This window comes from Carcharhinus amblyrhynchos, chromosome 10 (genome assembly GCF_965287045.1).
Source record: "Carcharhinus amblyrhynchos chromosome 10, sCarAmb.v2.hapA, whole genome shotgun sequence".
Taxonomy (NCBI): Eukaryota; Metazoa; Chordata; class Chondrichthyes; order Carcharhiniformes; family Carcharhinidae; genus Carcharhinus; species Carcharhinus amblyrhynchos.
In genome coordinates this window covers 46,149,691-46,170,077 of record NC_137333.1, presented here as the reverse complement: position 1 = coordinate 46,170,077, position 20,387 = coordinate 46,149,691, and the positions used below count along the sequence as shown (strand labels likewise).

The 20,387-nt window shown below is 41.4% G+C and overlaps 1 protein-coding gene across 3 annotated transcripts in view; it reads right to left on the bottom strand.

The window, feature by feature from the left end:
- Positions 1–15,302, bottom strand: part of cwc15 (CWC15 spliceosome associated protein) — a 68,724-nt gene extending 53,422 nt beyond the window's left edge. Inside the window, exon 1 of one of the 3 annotated variants that reach the window (XM_080196976.1) lies at positions 15,175–15,302. The gene's annotated coding sequence lies outside the window, so the exon portion shown is untranslated. Of the gene's footprint in view, positions 1–3,594; positions 3,746–4,062; positions 4,142–15,174 lie in introns of those variants that run through there. The other 2 variants (XM_080196977.1, XM_080196975.1) reach the window with 2 other exon arrangements.
- Between the last annotated feature and the right edge of the window lie 5,085 nt (positions 15,303–20,387).

Below are 20,387 nucleotides of genomic sequence, written 5' to 3'. Positions count from 1 at the left end.
CCTTTTTGCTCCACCTGCTCCATCCTATTTTTTTAATAGCTTAAACCCATCACATTCCGCCTCTCTTCAGTTCCGAAGATGAGTCATATTGGACTCAAAACATTAACTCTTGTTTTCCTCTCCACAGATGTTGACAAACCGGCTGTATTTTTCAAATACTGTGGGTTTTCATTGTAGATAAATGTGCAAAATAACTTTGGCTGCATTTCAGAATAGAATCATAGAATCCCTATGGCGCAGAAGGAGGTCATTCAACCCATCGAGGCTGCACCGACCACAAACCCACCTAGCCTCTTTCGCTGTAGCCCACGTGTTTAGCCTGCTGGCCCCTGACACTAAGGGGCAATTTAACACTGCCAATCAACCTAACCCATATGTCTCTGGACTGTCAAAGGAAACTGGAGCATCCAGAGGAAGCCCACACAGACATGAGGAGAACGTGCAAACTCCACACGGACAGTGACTCAAGCCAAGGGAATCAAACCCAGGTCCCTGGTGTTGTGAGGCAGCAGAACTAACCATTTAACTAACATCTGAAAAAAGTTTATCAAAAAATGTGTAAGATTGTTCAAGAGTACTTTTGTTACAACACCAACACTTTGGAGATAAACGTAACTATAAAATGAAAAGTAAGGATCCACCCCCAGGATTACCATCATGAATTTTGGCCAGAAATATAACATAGACAGCAACCGTTTGATGTCATTACATCAGATGTTCAAGGGAGAATTTACATCTTTTTAAATGGTTTGTGTTAAAACAGGACAGCAAAAATAAAGATAGCCTAGCGTCGGTTATGGGAAGATGTGAGAGTCAGTTATAAGGGATTTCATCGCACAGCATTTGGAAAGCAGTGGAATAATCAGACAAAGTTAATTTGGATTTACGAAAGGGAAATCATAGAATCATAGAAACCCTACAGTGCAGAAAGAGGCCATTTGGCCCATCGAGTCTGCACTGACCACAATCTCACCCAGACCCTATCCACATATCCCTTCATATTTTACCCGCTAATTCCTCTAACCTTCGCATCTCAGGACACCAAGGGGCAATCTTAGCACAGCCAATCACCCTAACCCGCATATCTTTGGACTGTGGGAGGAAACTGGAGCACCCGAAGGAAACCCACGAGGAGAATGTGCAAACTCCACACAGACAGTGGCCCAAGCCCGGAATTAAACCCAGATCCCTGGAGCTGTGAAGCAGCAGTGCTAGCCACTGTGCTACCATGCCACTATCATGCTTGACAATTCTACAGAAATTCTTTGAGGGTGTAGCCAGTAGTGTTGACCAGGGAGAACTGGTGGATGGATTTATTTAGACTTTTAACAAAGTCTTACATAGCAGATACTGTGTAAAATTAAAAAACATGGAATTGCAGGTAAAGTCTTGAGATGGAGAGAAAGCTGGTTAGCAAACAGGAAGCAAAGAGTTGGAATAAATGGGTCTTTTTCTATTTGCCAGGCACCGACTAGTGAGGTACCATATCTGTGCTAGGACCCCAACTGTTCACATTTATATATAATTGATTTGATGAGGTATTATCTCCAAATTTACAGATGATACAAAGTTGGGCAGAAGGGTGAGCTGTGGGGAGGGTGCAAAAATGTTTCCATGTGATTTGAACAGGCTGAGTGAGTGGGCATATGCATAGCAGATGCAATATAAATGTGGATAAATGTGAGGTTACCCACTTTGGTAGCAAAAATAGGAGGGCAGATTGTTATTTGAATTGATGTAAATTGAGAGATGGATACTCAGCGAGACCTTGGGGTCCTTGTGCAATAGTCACTGCAAGTAAGCATGCAGATGCAGCAGGCATAAAGAGGGCAACTAGTTTGTTGGCCTTTATAGCGAGTGGATTTGAGTATAGGAATAGGGATGTTTACTTCAATTATATACGGCATTGGTGAGGTTCTACCTGAAGCAGTGTGCAGTTTTGGTGTTCTTATTTGAAGAAGGATATTCATGCTATAGAGGAAGTGAAGCAAAAGTTTACCAGGCTGATTCCTGGGATGGCAGGACTGTCATATGAAGAGATACTAAATTGGTTAGGATTATATTCATTAGAGTTTAGAAGAAGAGGGGATCTCACAGAAACTTACAAATCGCTACCAAAATTAACACAGGGTAGATTCAGAAAGAATGTCCCCCATGGTGGGGGAATCCAGAAATAGGGGCACAATTTAAGAAGAAGCAAGCTTTTTGGAAGAGAAATTTCTTCACCTCAGTGAAATCTTGCTGATTTTGATTCTATTTGCCAGCGTGCGCCATCTGCAAGCTACCAAGGTCTTTCACATCTTGGACTTTCATTGCAATGAACGTGCAGGACAATGTCCGCTTAGGTAATGCCAGTGCACTTTAGCTATATTATGTGAAAGCAAATCAAAGATGGCAAACCCAGCACCAATGAAAACAAAATTGTACTTCTCCAAGTAAGCCAAGATGTAACTCAGGGAGTGGTGAATCTATGGAATTCACTACCACAGAAAGTAGTTGAGGCCAAAATATTGAGTGACTTCAAGGAGGAATTTGATTCCTCCTTCAAGTCCCTTGGGACTAAAGGGATCAAGATATATGCGGGGGGTGGGGGGGAACAGTATACGGACACTGAATTTGATGATCAGCCATGATCATAGTGAATAGCGTAGCAAGTTCGAAGAGCCAAATGACCTACTCCTGCTTCTATTTTCTATGTATGTTTCGTACACATACTAAGAAAGAACTCTTCTTATTTCATCAAGATGTCCTACGCAGCTTCCAAGTCAATTCTGAAGTGCATTCATGTTTAATAGTGGAAAATACTACAATCTGCACACTACAAATTCCCACAAACAAAGAACCAGGTAATTTGTTTTGGTACTGTTGGCAAAGTAGAATGCTACCATGAAAATATTATGCTCTTCTTTGAATGGAGCTATGAGTTTGTTTTCCCTAATCCAATTGGACTATTTATCCAAGGGTCTGCTTTCTGACAATACAACTGGCAGTTGAGATTCAGGGGGACTTCAAAGTGTAGCCTTTTAATTCAAGGGAATGCTACTGCACCAAAATGTTTTTTTTAATTCATTCATGGGATGTTGGCATTAATCATATTACATTTTCAGTTTAGCGTATCTGTACCAGCTCTTTGAAAGGGCTATCTACCCAAATCCAACTTCCTAGACCTTTCCCCACAACACTTAAATACTTGGAAAGGTAACTATCCAATTCCCCTTTGAAAGTAATCCTTTTCAGGCAGTGTTTCCAGATCATAATATTCCACTGTAACAAAATATCGTTTCTGTTTTCACACAGGCCAACTTCCATCCTAAGACAGTCTAATAATAATTCCCATTTCTGTTTCTTTCGCCCCGTCCCCACGAGCCAGCTCCTACCCCCGGGACCTATAACCGCCCTGCCCCATATTAACACTGCCCTTCACACATTCCCAAGTAAATTTAAAACATCACACCAAGCTGACTTGCCCGCTAACCGGGGAGGGGGAAGAGGTTATTGTGGACACCCGGGGGGGCCGATTATAAGGTTCAAGAGATATGATGGCGCAAGAAGTGCACTCTCTCCCTCGCCGCAGCCTCACACCCTGCCTGTCACCTGCGAATCCAACCGCCGCGCGGGTGAAGCCGAACCGGGTTCCAACCGCCGCTCGCGCCGGGCCGAACCAAGCCGAATTCCAGCCACCGCTCGCGCCGGGCCGGACCAAGCCGAATTCCAGCCACCGCTCGCGCCGGGCCGGACCAAGCCGAACTCCAGCCGCCGCTCTCAGCAACGGTACTCCAATATCCCACAATGCACCGAACTACGGTGGCCCGACTGAAAAGGTAAGGCAGCGTGTCTCGCCGATTTCGATTTTATTCGCCAGCGTGCGACATCTGCGAGATACCGAGGTCTTTCACGTCTTGGCCTTTCATTGCAGTGAACGTGCAGGACAGTGTCCACTTAGATAATGCCAGTGCACTTTAGCTATTAACATTATGTGAAAGGCAAATCAAAGATGGCGAACTAAGCACCAATAAAAACAAAATTACACTTCTCCAAGTAAGTCAAGATGTTAGGCAGCACCTTGCCCACATGCCCATCTTTGAACTGTTTCAATGCTGTGGATGCAGGCGTTGGATTGGGATAAACACAGTACGAAGTCTCACAACTCAATTGCCACTAACTTTGTCAGGTGACTCACCTGACAAAGGTGCAAAGCCCTGAAAGCCAGTGGCGTTTGTTACCAAATAAACCAGTTGGACTTTGACCTGGTGTTGTGAGACATCTTACTGTCTCAATGCTTCAGTGAAGCCCAGCGAAAGCAGGAGAAGCAGATCCTCCTTCTGATTAGGCACGTCACAGCCCTCCTGCATCGCAAACTTTTTAAAAATTAAGGGCAGCACGGTAGCACAGTGGTTAGCACTGCTGCTTTACAGCTCCAGGGACCTGCGTTCGCTTTCAGCATGGGTCACTGTCTGTGTGGAGTTTGCACGTTCTCCTTGTGTCTGCGTGGGTTTCCTCCAGGTGCTCCAGTTTCCTCCCACAGACAAAGATGTGCAGGTTAGGTTGATTGGCCATGTTAAAATTGCCCCTTAGTGTCCTGAGATGCGTAGATTAGAGGGATTAGTGGGTAAAATATGTAGGGGTATGGGGCTAGGGCTTGGGTGGTATTGTGGTCGGTGCAGACTCTATGGGCCTCTTTCTGCACTGTAGGGTTCTATAATTCTATGAAAATATATCCCAAATATCACTTACTGCAAACCTCTCACACTCTGTGCATTCAAATCTTTCTTCTAGCACATAAACAGACCCACAAGAAGATACGATGATTATCCCATCCCCACAGCGTAGGGTGAACGTTTTTCAACCCTTAGTAAACCGTGAAGCTGAAGAAGGTGACACTGAAATAATCTGCAGCTCGTCACAATTGATCAACTTCAGGTTAATAGGATCATCAAATTCAGTGATGTAAAACATGCAGTTAATGTCTTTTTCTTTTGTCACTCTGGTATGGATTAAGTTCTTATCTGTTGAATCTCTACCCCAACCCTGGGCCCCATATGCTGTTAGTGTGACACTGCTTACTTGCTTTCTTTGGATAACCATCTTCTTCCAAAATTTCAGGAAGGATCTCTTGGTATAACCTCAGCAGGACGATATTACTCTGTGCTCTAGATCAATCTTCATCTTTAGATTTATGTTTTGGTTTTTTTCTGTCTCCCACTTCCTGATCTGAATTGTGAGAGTTTCTTCTCTGGAACCATTGCACCCAGCTGTTTAATGCAGTTGTTTGGTTCCTATCTCTATGGTATTCTCAGACTCACCACCTTCGAGGGTTTGGATGTTTTGGTTTTTTTCTTCCCCATTCACCCAGTTGCTCTAGCTCTGGTACTTCATTTACCACCTTCTCTCTATGTTCTGCATGTCTTTGCCCAATGATTAGCCATTTCACAAACACAGCAGATTGATCCATATACAGGACATTTCCTCCTGTTTGTGAATTTATGTGTTTGTCCACAACTCCTGCATGTCTTTCTCCTTGTTTGATGTACTTTTTTGTTGCTGCTCTACTTTATCAACCCTGCTGCTTTTCTCTTGGCTGAACTGAAGGCTCACTGGGTAGTAAGTATCTTCATCTTTGTGTGCTCTATCAGAATCTGCAGCCTATGATAATGTGAGCTTGTCTGATTAGTGCTTTCTATGCTTCAGGATATGCAGAACCTCAAATTGATCGATCTTTTAGCTTTTCGCCTGTGTCACTACATTTTTTAGCTACATTTATAAAGTTATCAATAGACTCACATAATTCCTATCTAAGGCCTTGAAATTCATACCAGTAGATCTCATTATTCGATTTTGGCTGGAAATTGGTGCTGAAACTTTCAGAAACTTTGTCTGGGTTTCTGCTGTTGTTTTCAGTAAGTTCCCAGCTGTTAAATAAATTTAAGCCCATATTTCTTGCCTACAGAAGCTTATAACTGATCCTCTCTTTATTGTTTGTATCTTTCAGGAACTACTAATGTCAATCTGCACTTTTGCTTAAAATTTTCAAATGCTCAACAACATCACTATGGGCTGTAGCTGTGCATTGCTGATTGACTTTTTGTTTTCACATGATTCATTCATCCCCACACCAGGTCTGTCATAATGCAACTCACAACAAGAGAACTAGTCTGGTCTATTTTGTCAAACAACTTATGAATACGTATACAAACTTTAATAAAGTATAATGACCAGACACCATAATCCATTCACCTATTTCTTTCAGCATGTGCATGATCCTTGAATGTTTGTTGAGGCACACGTTCAAAGATTGAACTCTGGGCATTAGAGCCCTGGCATAACTGCAATTTGAGTGTTACATCGTTACAGGCACCTCTTGATCTCATTGATTGTTCTTTGGCTATGTGTCCCAACGACTGGCAGATTGTATAACAGCTTGTCCTTTCTGTGGTTTGCAACAGAGAAAGTACAGATCATACCCAGCCCATCTCTGCTTGAAAATCTCAAAATACAGAGTGGAATTTTCCCAACTGGGAAAAAATTAATGCTGATTGCCAGTCCTGCTACAATAGTATGCTGTGGCAGCAGGAAACTTCCACTTTCAGGTCAAAAATTTAAAAAGAAGCCCTGGCCATCATGTGGGCTTGCAAAAGTTTTTTCTCCTAGGACTCAAATTTACAATCCAGACCGATCATAAGCCATTAGTTATTTTTCTTAACACCAAAGAACTGGCGAAGTTGCCATCCCGTATTCAAAGGTTTCCATTATAGGACATGACATTTGATGCCAATACAGAATATACCCAGGTTAAGCACCAGACTACAGCTGATGCTTTACCGTACATCACTTAGGGGAAACCAACAGACAACGATAAACTCTTCATGGAGGAGATAGAGTCCTGTGTCTCCTTGTCTCCCTTCCAATAACCACTGAGAAACTAGAAGAAATCTGGGCAGCCCAGAAAGGTGATGCCAAGTATGCAAATATACAGGAGTACTGCCCTATTAGATGGTCGGCATATGTTTCTAGCAATTGTATTCTGAAGTAGTACTTTGTGAACAGTGTTTACACGTGCTTTCTGGATGAGTTGTTAGTCTACACTGACTAATTATCATCAGTCCCAAGAGAATTAGTGGGATAAATACTTGGGATTATGGGGATAGGTCCAGGGTAAGAGAGTCGGTAATGGGCCAAATGGCCTCCTGCACTATAGGGGTTTTATGATTCTATGATTGTGATCCCCAGAATCCTATGGCTAGACGTTCTCCAACGTCTACACCAAAGATACCTGGACATCCACGGGGCAGAGCTAGGGAATGCAATTCGGCCTGATGGTTAGCTATCTCCAAAACTATTAAACACATGATTTCCAATTGTACTGCTTGTGCCATTCATAGAAAAGACCACAAGGAGCTACTGATGACATCTTCCTTCCTATTCTGACTTAGAGAACGCCTCAGGGTGGTCCTTTGGTCTTCAAGAATAAAATCTTTCTTTTCATTGTGGATTATTACGCCCGTTAGATCGAAGTCAAACAGTAAATTTTGTCAAATGAGCCCATGTCAGTGGCAGTTTTACCATTGCTGAAGAAAATCTATTGACATAATATGACATCCCCAATTTGGTTATTTCTGACAATAGCTCCCAGTTCAGCAATAACTGCTGTAAATGCTTCACAGAGATTTACAGCTTCATCCACATCATCAGTTCACTTAGGTGCCTACAGGCAATGGTGAGGTTGAGAGAGAGGTCCATGCTGTCAATGTTGGCATTGACCTGGCCTTACTGGGTAATGGTTTACACCACTGCAGAACGGTCTGGCTCCATCAGAACTCAAAGGATAGATTACTCAGCTCATTCAAACATGGACATAGAAACTAGAAGCAGGAGTAGCTTCTTAAGCATTCCTGAATCTCCCAAATGCCCTCTGACCGTGTCTCAAGAAGACAGAAATGAGAAAAGGTCTCTGACTGGTGCACCAGGTCTTGAAACACAACCGTTGTCACAAAGCACAGTAGACAGCCACTACAGGAATGGACTGACCACGCTGATGACCGAGAAGACAACTTGGCCAACTTAATGGATGATCCATCGGCCCTCCACAAGAACATTGTGTTTAGAACAACGTGCTCATAACTCTCTCCCACAGCAGACAAGAACATGATTTGGCAGTCTAGTCAAACCACTTTCCCTATGCCTCAGGGAAGGAGACAGTGACTTGTGGTGGGGGGAGAAGTAGAACATGTAAAAAGTTCTAGAGTAGAACAAAAGACTTGAAGAGGTGTAGTATAAAGGGTTTGCAGCTATTATATCGTTAATGCATCATCAGTAATGTCAACTGATGCCGGATCACATGTAGCTGGCACCTGAGGAAAGATGGTTCTAATTGAGTCCCGCTAAAATCTGTCTCTGTAAATAATTAATAAATGGTCACTAATTTGCCATAGAATAGTTTAATACTTTCTTCTATTAATGGCTCCTTGAGCCCATTCATGATAATAATGCACCTAAGGATGTCATTAGCCATAAATTTATTGATTTTTGCTATCTTGCTCAGTAAGTGAATTATTTGCAACTCCGGAATTTTGGAATTGGCCAGAAGACTGTTTTGACTAGCATTACAGACTATCTACATATAGCTCCAGCAGATTGTGGACACTATGCCAATCTCAATATTAATTGTTTACTGATTTAATGTTGTTCCGTTGTTTAAAAAAGGTTCCAAAAGAAATCTGGGAAATTACAGGCCAGTAAGTTTGACGTCGGTGGCTGGCAAGTTACTGGAAGGTGTGATAAGGGATAGGATCTACAAATATTTGGATAGGCAGGGACTTATTAGGGAGAGTCAACATGGCTTTGTGCGTGGTAGATCATGTTTGACCAGTCTAAAGGTTTTCGCAGACATCACTAGGAAAGTGGATGAAGGAAAGGTGGTGGATGTTGTCTATCTGGATTTCAGCAAGGCCTTTGTTAAGGTCCGTCATGGGAGGTTAGTTAGGAAGGTTCAGTCACTAGGTATAGATGGGGTGGTTGTAAATTGGATTAGACACTGGCTCAATGGAAGAAGCCAGAGAGTGGTTGTGGAGGATTCTTCTCTGAGCAGAGGCCTGTGACTAGTGGAGGGATCAGAGTTGAGTCCATTGTTGTTTGTCATCTATATTAATGATCTGGATGATAATGTGGTAAATTGGATCAGCAAATTTGCTGATGATACAAAGATTGGAGGTGGAGTGGACAGTGAGGAAGGTTTTCAAAGCTTGCAGAGGGACTTGGACCAACTAGAAAAATGGGCTGAAAAATGGCAAATGGAATTTAACACAGACAAGTGTGAGGTATTGCACTTTGGAAGGACAAACCAAAGTAGAACGTACAGGGTAAATGGTAGGACTCTGAAGAGTGCAGTTGAACAGAGGGATCCGGGAATACAGGTACAGAATTCACTAAAAGTGACGTCACAGGTGGATAGGGTCATAAAGAGTGCTTTTGGTACATTGGCCTTTATAAATTGGAGAATCGAGTATAAAAGTTGAGTGTTATGGTGAGGTTATATAAGGCACTGATGAGGCCGAATTTAGAGTATTGTGTACAGTTTTGGTCACCTAGTTACAGGAAGGATGTAAATAAGGTTGAAAGAGTGCAGAGAAAGTTCACAAGGATGTTGCCGGGACTTGAGAAGCTGAGTCACAGAGAGAGATTGAATAGGTTAGGACTTTATTCCCTGGAGCGTAGAAAAACGAGGGGAGATTTGATAGAGGTGTATAGGATTTTGATGGGTATAGGTAGAGTGAATGTAAGCAGGCTTTTTCCACTGAGGCTAGGGGGAAAAAAACCAGAGGGCATGGGTTAAGGGTGAAAGGAGAAAAGTTTAAAGGGAATATTAGGGAGGGCTTCTTCACGCAGAGCGTGTGGAATGAGCTGCTGGATAAAGTGGTATATGCGGGGTCACTTTTAACATTTAAGACAAACTTGGATAGGTTCATGGATGAGAGGGGTGTGGAGGGATATGGTCCAAGTGCAGGTCAGTGGGACTAGGCAAAAAGTGGTTCGGCACAGACAAGAAGGGCCATAAGGCCTGTTTCGGAGCTGTAATTTTCTATGGTTCTATAGTTTCAATGAAGGAAATTGTGTTAATGACATGAAAATATTTGCAAAAGCACAGAAGTTTAAGTGAAGATTTGATGAGAGTTTGGCGAATCTGCTAAAATAAGTGGATTGCTGAACTGAGTAAATTTGGTGAGAATAAAAATTTGATTGAAATAATTTTAACCAAAGAGCATCAGTAAATAAGTAGATATATAATCAGAATTAATTAGATCTAAGAAGATATGATTAAAAGTTTAGTTGGTGATTTCAACATTAAAAAATACTTACTTTAGTGCCTTTCATAATCATAAAACAACTTAAAGTAGTTTGCAGCCAGTAGAATACTTTTGAAGTGTAGCCATAATTATAATGTTGCAGCCAGTTTGCGTACATCAACCTCTGACAAATAGCAACATCAGTTCCACCATCCCAGGAATCTGCCTGGTAAACCTTTGTTGCACTCCCTCTATAGCAGGAACATCCTTCCTTAGGTAAGAAGGCCAAAACTGCACACAATATTCCAGGTGTGGCCTCACCAAGGCCCTGTATAATTGCAGCAAGACATCCCCGCTCCTGTACTCAAATCCTCTTGTTATAAATGCCAACATACCATTTACATGCACGCTCACCTTGTTGTCTCCACAGGCATACTCCAGTTCCTCCCCCGTGAGCACCAGGACTTTCTCTTCAAAAGGAGTCAAGATCCAAAGCTGTACTATGCTACCATCCATCTTTGCTGCTTAGATGACCCCTGGGGTGGGCAAATCAGATGCCTAGTGCCACAGGCACAGCCACAGCAGTGGGCAACTTTTTTCTTTCAAAGTGCCTAACAATTGCGGTCCAGATTGCACTGACATGTCCAATGGGATTTACACTAAGGGTTGCAATGAGATTAACACTATCAGCCCTATATTGGTTCCCTCCTCTAAAACTGAAGACCTTATTTTAAAATAAACCACCCTAAACTTATGTACATAAAGTAATTTCTTAGAGTTTAGCCTGTCCATTTTCTCTAAGTACAGAAATAGTGTTTGAGATACCAAAGTCTCCGATGACTACTCTAAGATCTACAAATTTGAGGTTGTGGTCCTGCATAATCAACTCGATGAGATGGATGTTCAACATCACATTCCCTTATCAGAAATGGAAATATATCCTCATAATCACCAGATTTCTACATTTCACATTCCACTTTGTGTTGTCATCCAACAGATAAGCATTGGTATCAAGCAACCACTTTGCCTGCTTTGATCCAGGTGGAGACGATGCAAGTTTGTGTTCACAATTCGACCGTTTGGTGCAAACCCAACTTCCATCTCCAAACCCCAGTTTTGTTGTGCCTGTTTGCTTCTAGAAGCACACTTTTGCTATACCTTGTCATTTTATGATTTATTTCACATTCTTTCTGTCATTCTCATTGAATGGCAGTGATGGCGCAAGAATTGTCAGTGGATTGCAGAAGTTGTGACCTGTCTTTCCAGTTTGAGAGCAATCAATCAATATGCGTGAAATTGGATATGAATTGATTGTTCAAATGTTTTCCCATCCAACATACTGGCATCATATGTTCTTTATCACTGTATTGAATCATTCAACAGAAGAGTTTGATTGCAGATTGTAGCATGATATAAGGTAGTAATAAATTCCATAGCGTGCTATGAATTCCATAAACTGACTGGAAACAAACTGTGGTTTATTTTCTGTAATGATTTCTCTGGCAAACACCATTATAAAAGCAACTTGTCCAAAATGTGAATGAGTAAAGTGATGGCTGTGAAATTTGTTCCAATGATTTCCGGTCATTTTTATATACATCTTGAATAACAAGCAAAAAGTACCAATTCCTCAGGGTTGCTTGTATTCTTTCAAAAATACCAAAGTTGCCATGGTATTGTCGGCCATGAGGTTGGTTGAACAGATTTTCACTAAGTTAAAAGACATACAATTATTAACAAATTCTTCTATTCTGCAATCTGTGGCTGGCCACCAGATTACTTCATAGGATCAGTGTCTCATTTTTGTAATGAAATCTGATACTTGTCTTGGTTTTGAAAACAGCGATTCCTGGCAGGATTTGGGACATCTACAGGTGCACTTGCCAGGGAAGGGCCACACATACACAGTTAGGTTTCCCTTTTACATTCTTTAGGCCAGGAACTGGCCCTGTGCACCTCCACAGAAGGAAAAGAAGAAAAGATGCAAAATGGCGCATAACAGCAGATTAGCTGGCCTGAACCAGTGTCCTTTCGAGAGAAGCCATTTCAGGGAGAAGGGCACAAACCAAAAGATGGTCCAAAATCAGGGAGTGAGACAAATAAAAAGCAAATTACTGCAGATGCTGGAATCTGAAACCTAAAGAGAAAATGCTGGAAAATCTCAGTAGGTCTGGCAGCTTCCGTAAGGAGAAAAAAGAGCTTACATTTAGAGTTTATATGATCCTTTGTGCTTAAAGTGTTGCTAGTACTCAAAGTAGAAAGTAAATGCATCCTAAGTTGTTGAGCGAGGTGTGGTTGGAAATTGCAGAAGTTCTGCCCACAATTTTCCAGTTTTAGATATGAGAGTTGTGATGGAGGACTGGAGGATGACTAATGTTACATCCAGTTATAAAAAGGGGAAGAAGACTAAACCCAGTAATGAGAAGCCAGACAATCTAATGTTGGTGGCATGAGAATTTTTAAAGAGACTATTCCAGGCCAAAACTAATTGGCATGTGGAAGAAAATAGGTTAAAAAAATTCAAAGGCAAATGTTGTGTTGTATCATCTGCAAGTTCTTTCAAGTAATAGAGAGATGTAGTTGATGGTCTATAGGGATTTTCTATAGATATTTAATAAAGCACCACACAGTAGGCTTGTCAACAAAATTAAAAGCTCAATGGTTGCATAGTACCGAATTCGCTAAGCAACAGAATCCGAAGAGTAACAATGAATGATTAGTTTATAGACCTTCAAGAAACTAATTGTGCTTAGTTACCTTTAGGACCACTAGTCTTTCGGTTATGTATTAATAACCTTAAGAAATTGCAAATTAGTCAAATGACATGACATTCACAAATACAGTAAACATTGAGGAGGATAGTAACAGACATCAGGAAGACATAGACAGAAAGGTGAAAGGTGCAGGATAAATGAAATTTAATACAGAAAATGTGAAGTTATACAAATTGATAGGAAGATTGACAAGAGGCAAACCTAAAAAACTGATTCAATTGTAAAGTGGATACAGGAACAGGGAGACCTGGGGAAATCTGCACACACATCTTTGAAGCTGGCAGGACAAGTAGAGAAGGCTGTTAGAATCATAGATCGATAAAGGATTCTTTAAAATATAATATCAGAAATACTTGAAGGTTTGCATCAATAAAACTTAACTATAGGAGTGTTAAATAACTTAAAGGGACAGTAATATGATCCTGGACCAGACTTCAAATGTTTAATACAACTTGGTTAGAGACCGGTATCCTTTCATTTAAAAACTGATTGGCTCAAAGTGTGATGAGCGTCTGTGGGTTGTTGACAAATCCATAGAATCTGCTTTGGTCTCACCTGTCATTTACTTTGTAGTGTGGTGTGTCTGACCACAGTTTACCAGTTGATTTACATGTACTACATATTACCCTGAATGTTAGAATTCAAGTCAGATATGGTAAATTATTTTATCTTTCTGAATTTGTTCTGTAAAGATCTAACTGAGGTGAAGAAATCACGAACATTTGAAACATTTTCTTGTGTTCAGATCTTTTCAACCTTTTTATCTGGTGTACTATCGTTCATTTTCTCCTATAATTAATGGCACAGTGGTTAGCACTGCTGCCTCGCAGCACCAGGGCCACGGGTTCAATTCCCAGCTTGGTCACTGTGCAAAATTTGCAATTTCTCTGTGTCTGTGTGGGTTTCCTCTGTGTGCTCTGACTTCCTCTCACAGTTCGAAAGACGTGCTGGTTAGATGTATTCGCCATGCTAAATTCTCGCTCAGTGTACCCAAAAAGGCGCTGGAATGTGGCAATTAAGGAGTTTTCAGTCACTTCATCGCAGTATTAATGTAAGCCTAGTTGTGACGCTAATAAATAAACTTCAGGCTAAACTAGTGTTTCATCCTTTTTAGTAAAAGGTCATCAGTGGAGTCATGTGAATTTGTTCAGTAATTTAACTCAGTAATTTATGGTGTCTTAAAAAAAGTCAATATCTATCAAGCTAAGTTTCACTCTGGGATATGACTTGTCCAGTAATATCAGCTGAGATCAGAGCAGGAATGAATTAAAGGGCTATTAAATTAATGGTATATAATGCATGATTACTAAAAATAGAAGTGCTCAAAATACACTTAGAGAAGATAATAGGTTTACTTTTTGGTGTAAACCTTAAAGAAAACAATACATTTATTGTGGTGCACTGTAGGAAAGCTCAATGCCAGAATTAACTTTGGACTAATAATTCAACTTTCTTATTAATCCTGTGTAATCCCACACAGTGCAGATCATCCTGAATGAAGCAAATATAAAACACATTTTTTAAAAAAATGCTTCAAGTGGTTTGCAAAGAATCATCTCCAATAAGCCGGTTTACAATATCGTGGTATAATACAACTAATACTATTATGACAAAAGCAATACAAAGCTCGTGACATTGTCCACCAGGTGGCAGCATAGTTTTAAAATGCATTTGGATCTGCTTTGATTGGCTGATTGCCATGATTAATTATATTTTTGCAGTCAAACATCTCTCATTTTTGCAACGCATTTAGCATACCAAAATAGTTCATGATGCTTTGCATGATCACAATTGGTTCTGTCTAAGTTTTTGTTCAAAGAATAAGTTATTAGAAGAATTACCAAAATTTTGGTCTATAGTAGTGATTCCCGAACCTTTTAGATCAGATGTGATCCCAGAGTTGTTGAACAGGGAGTTGGCCCTTTTTTTTTAGTGGGGTGGGAGTTACAGTGCCAAAATAAAACAAAGCAGCAGGACAACTTTCACTACCTTACCACGGTGTCAAAATGAAATGGTAGGAAATAATGTTCATTCATATATCAAAGCGTCAGAATAAAACAAAACAGCAGGATAATAACCTTCACTGTCACATCAATGTACCAAAGTACAAATAGGCTTACTGTCTTGTTTTTAATTTGCGAATGCGTCAGAAGGCTCGCTGCTGTAAATAGAAGCTCTGCTCAATTAATTGTCCATGATATGACCTGCAAGTAATTATCAAATAATTCTCAGGCTGTTCAGCTGCAGATTGGAGAAGAAGCACATCAATCTGGGTGATTGAATTTTTTACATGCAGAGGCTACTCCTTGCACCTATTCCAACTTTCCAATTGCAGCATGCCCTCCCTCCCCCACTTGTTATTCCTCCAATCAGAATTCCTGTTGAGACTGCCAGTCAGAAACTTGGTAACACCCCTCTAGTGATGTTGCTCATCCCATAAAGACCAAGGAATGTTGGCCAGGAATCAGTCTTCCCCAACACGTTCACTGAAGTCAAGGATGAATAGCCCCTTGTCATTTTGAACATTCCCCAGAATGTCGCCTAGGGAATTATAGAAATGTTTTTTGTCTAACCTGCTGGTATTCAGAGTTGATGCATTGTTACATATATTAACTGTACCTCCATCAGATGACAGCCTCATGGAAGATGAGGCACACCGAGCTGGCTACTCAATCGACAACGTCAGCCAGTTGCTCACCACAAAGTTCACACCATGGTCTTGATGATTTTCAGTGCTATTTCTATGCCAGTAGAATTTATAATTAGTCTCGTGAATAAAGCCTGTGTCAGCTAATCTGGCTTCGGTAGAGCAACAAAGTCAATGTCGGTCTTGGCAGCTCATGGTCAGTCAGGGTCATCTTGCATATACTTGCTTTGGAATGTGGATTATGTTCACTGCCAGAGCGTGCTGTCCTGACATTCCAGTTTCTAAGCCAAAAGTTTGCTTTGTTTGCTGTGTAATCTTGGCACGGTTTTAGGAGGTGCAGACTTGCCTTGCATCTGTACCCACCCCTCGGCTTCATAAGCTGGTATCTATAAAGAGGACAAAAGCCATTACGTAAACAGCCTAGTCAGCTACAGGAGCTGCTGGAAGCTGCTAACTTGAAGGAATCACCAATTACCAAATGGGATTCTGCTCCAGATTTTGTGTCAAGTTTGATCCCTTTGCCATTAATTCTTGGTTGGATTTTATGGCCCCTGCAGGGTGGGTAAGGGCACAGTAAATAAAAGGGGTGACAAACCCAACACTTTTCCACTCACCCCAACTGTCCTCCTCAATACAGTAGATGGATGGGATCCAAAATCGGCAGCCCATCAAAATTACCAGCCAGGTGAGCTTGTTGCTATGCTAATTAACCTGTACATTAAGCTGCTGTGGCTTAATCAGACTGGCATGGGCAGGTAGGCAGACATTTATGAAACACAAAACAGGAAAGAAGGTGGGCATGAACTTTGGCTGGGGGGGTGGGTGGTGCTGTGTGGTTTTATGTGATGTGATTTCATGGCCTCAGTTCCACTTACCGGCCCACTCACCATAACCCTTAATTTCTTTACTGTTCAAAAATTTATCTATCCTTGCCTTAAAAACATTCAATGAGGTAACCTCAATTGGTTCATTGGTAGATACGAGCAGACTAGTGGAAGGACCAACAAAATGTACAGATCTAAACATTGCTTTTCTCCATGCAGGGGGCAGCTATTCAGCTCACTGGGTCTGCATCAACTCCCTGGCATCCTACCAAGGCCCTAAGCCTGTAACCCCATGCATTTACCCTGCTAATCTCCCCCTCTACACAGCCTGAGACACTGAAGGGCAATTCAGCATGGCCAATGCACATCTTTGGACTGTGGGAGGAAACCCACAGAGACACTGGGAGAACCTCACCCAAGGCTAGAATCAAACCCATTCCCTAGTGATGTGAGGTAGCAGTGCTAACCATTATGCCACCATTTGTGACCTTCCAAGATCACCAAGGTACCAATGGCTACAGAAAAGACCAGAAATACTCACACTGCGTTCAAAAGCCTTAATAAATTAAACCTGGACATGTTCAATACCATAGGCGTTTTCAAAGGCGATGTTGTACTGCACCTCCAAGAAGATGCAATTCTAACAATCAACCCTTCAGAAAGTGTAGCGTTCACATACAAGAAAAGCTCGAGTGTGAGCCAGGTTACATGGAATGCAGGGCATCATCCACTCTGTACAACACCACCCATCTGATAGTTCAGGTAAATGTGTTCTGAAGGACAGCACAGTCAGGGTATATCTAGACCCAATAAATCTAAAAACTGAATCCCAAGTTCATAGGAGCTAAATTCTCCTCCAGGCACCTTGCCAAACATGAGTATTGATTGGTCCACTTAGCTAAGGGATCCCAGGAGGTAATCATCTTCAGAATACCATTTAGAAAATATTGCTTCCAGAGACTTCCTTTCATCTTATGTCGGTGAAGATCGGTTCTAGGATCATATGGAGAGAATCACAGAAAGTGTGCTGGATGTATATACATTGCTGATGATATCTCAGCGATGGCAAAACCAAAGATGAACATGATCAAAATCTTCATTCACTGATGGCAGTAGCTGGCCATGAGGGACTTGCCTTCAACAACAGGAAATGGCAGGTGAACACGAGCCAGTTCAATTTTAAAGGATTCATCCTGATCCAGGCAAAGTCAAAGATGGCAGACACATGCCTACCCCACAAGTCAAAGAAAACCTACAGAAATGCCTTGGATTTTTCAACTTCTTGGCACCATATATTCCAAACTTTTCCAACAAACTATCGCCAGAGAGTTACTGAAGAAAGATGTACAATGTGTGTGTGATAGGAGGATCACCAACATGTTCCAATATCTCAAACAACTGTTAGCAGATACTTGCACTCTACAGTACTAACAGTACTACTACTTTATTGCAAAAGGATTTGAGTACAGGAATAATGAAATTCGACTGCACCTGGAATATAATGTGCAGTTTTGGCCTCCGTACCTTAGGAAGGATATCTTTGCCACAGAGGGAGTGCAACAAATTTTCACTAGACTTGTTCTGGGGATGGTGGGACTGTGCTATGAAGAAAAATTGGCAAATTGGACCAGCATTCTCTAGAGTTTTGAAGAATGAGAGGTGATCTCATCGAAATCTACAAAATACATAAGGGATAGACAGGGTAGATGCAAGTAAGATGTTTCTCCTAGTTTAGGATCCTAGAACCAGGGGTGCAATTTCAAGGGGGAAGCCGCTTTGGATTGAGATGAGGATAATTTGTTTTACTTAGAAGGTTATGGATCTTCAGAATTAACTATCCCAGAAGGCTGTGGGAGCTCTGTTATTGAATAAGTTTAAAAATGGAGATTGACAGATTTCCAAATACCATAGGGATATGGGATAGAGTGAGAAAAAAGGCACTGAAGTGCATGATCAACTATGATCAAAATGAACGGCAGAGAAGTGCAACAGGCTGAACGGCCTACTTTTGCTCCAAATTCCTAGACAGTGAGCCCAGGTCTTAAGAATTCATAGCATCCAACAGAGCAATATTGAGGAGGAACAGAAGAAGTCAGCTAAGAAAAATGCACAACATGCCAATTGGCACAGCCAATGCAAAAGAACACACCTGGATAACAACAATGGTGTGAAACATCAGAACAATAACCAACACACCAATGATGGGGACGATTCTCCCAAAAAATTCTAAGTGCCAAATTTGCATAAAAACTGGACTAACTTCCATTGTTTTTTTTTCAGCAGAATTTTCAAAATGAATCTGAGCACCGCACAGTACCTCAGAGATTCACATTGAAAGGCAGGGGATGGGGGACAATTGCCCCCAACATTTGTGAATCAAGAGTAGCCAAGGATGAAACCCACATCTCCAAAAGGTTACACCACAACAAGATCTGAAAGAGTTGTCAAACCACTGAAACAATATATGGACTCCTGGGCTGGAATTTACCAGGACCTCCATCTATGCCGGGACCAACGAGCCTTCAAAATCTCCATTCACACCAGCAAGATTGGAGGAAAATTCTGCTGATTCCAGATTTAAAAATTTTTGCTCACTACCTCATTGCATGGCTGATTCAGAATAATTATGACATTGTTAGAATATTCTTTAATCTCGCCGATTCCTCTTACAATCTTGAAATAAAGGTATGTTCTTGTTCCTCTGATGTTGTCAGGTTGTTGGATCATGTCCCATATCCTGGCTTGAGCTCATAATGTAAACTGATGCACCGGTGCAATATTGCCTTATCTTAACCCATTCAAAACCCTTTGTGTAGAGTTAAAATTACACCCGATGTGCCTTTGTTACAGATGCCATTCCTTCACTGAAAAAATGAATAAGAATGGAAGGTCTCCTTCAGGCAGATGTTAATTCAATGGCACTGTTTATTCAAGTTCTGTCCCAGTGTCTTGGCCAATATCCCCTTTTCAGTTAATTGCACTCACTGCTCAAGATAGCAGCTATCTTTTCCAAGGAGGAGGTGACATGGCCAAAGACTGACATAGCATCAATGAATGTAAATGGACGCAATGGTCTCTTTCATGAGAAATGCATTTTGAAATTTCTCCCACTAAAAAAGTTAACACATCCTAGAGCTTGTCACGTAGACCATGGCTGAAATTTTCTGGTCCGTCCCATCAGCAGAGCTTCTGATTGCACAAATGGTTACCCTCTGCAGTGGATTACCCAGTAATGGAGAGTGCAAACCACAAAAAACCCATTGACATCAGTGGGACCAAATCCCACTAATTTCCACCCCTTCTGCAAAGCACATCATTGAGGGGTGGGGTGGTGGTGAAACATCCTAGCTAAAGTCTCCCTTTCATGGCACCAGCATCCCACTTCTGCCAGAAAATAAAGGGACCTCCCTTTGATCAGCCAATCTTGGGTAGGGTCAGTTCTGTGTGGTCACACTGACATTTGTGCCAAGGTGCTTCACATTAATTTTGTTCCCAGAGTATTCCAGATATATTTAGTTAGCTGGGTGTCAAAATGGAGATTGCTGTGTTCACTAGATACACAGAATAACTTCAACTGCCCATCTAACTTGATAAGCTGGCAAATGTTTCTGTTTCAATCACTAACTTTAGTACTCCATAAGTACTTAACAACAGGAATACTTCATTCAAACTTGAGCCTGTTTCACTCAATTAGATTGAGGCTGATATGTACCTTAGAACATGAATGAAGTTACTTACAACTTTTACTGATATTTAATGCTTCCATCCCCTTCTCCCAACACACCTTCCTGTCAGCATGAGGCTGAGGAGGTTCTAGGAAACTAGTCACATCATTGTCACACTCAGCTGGTATTTTCACCGC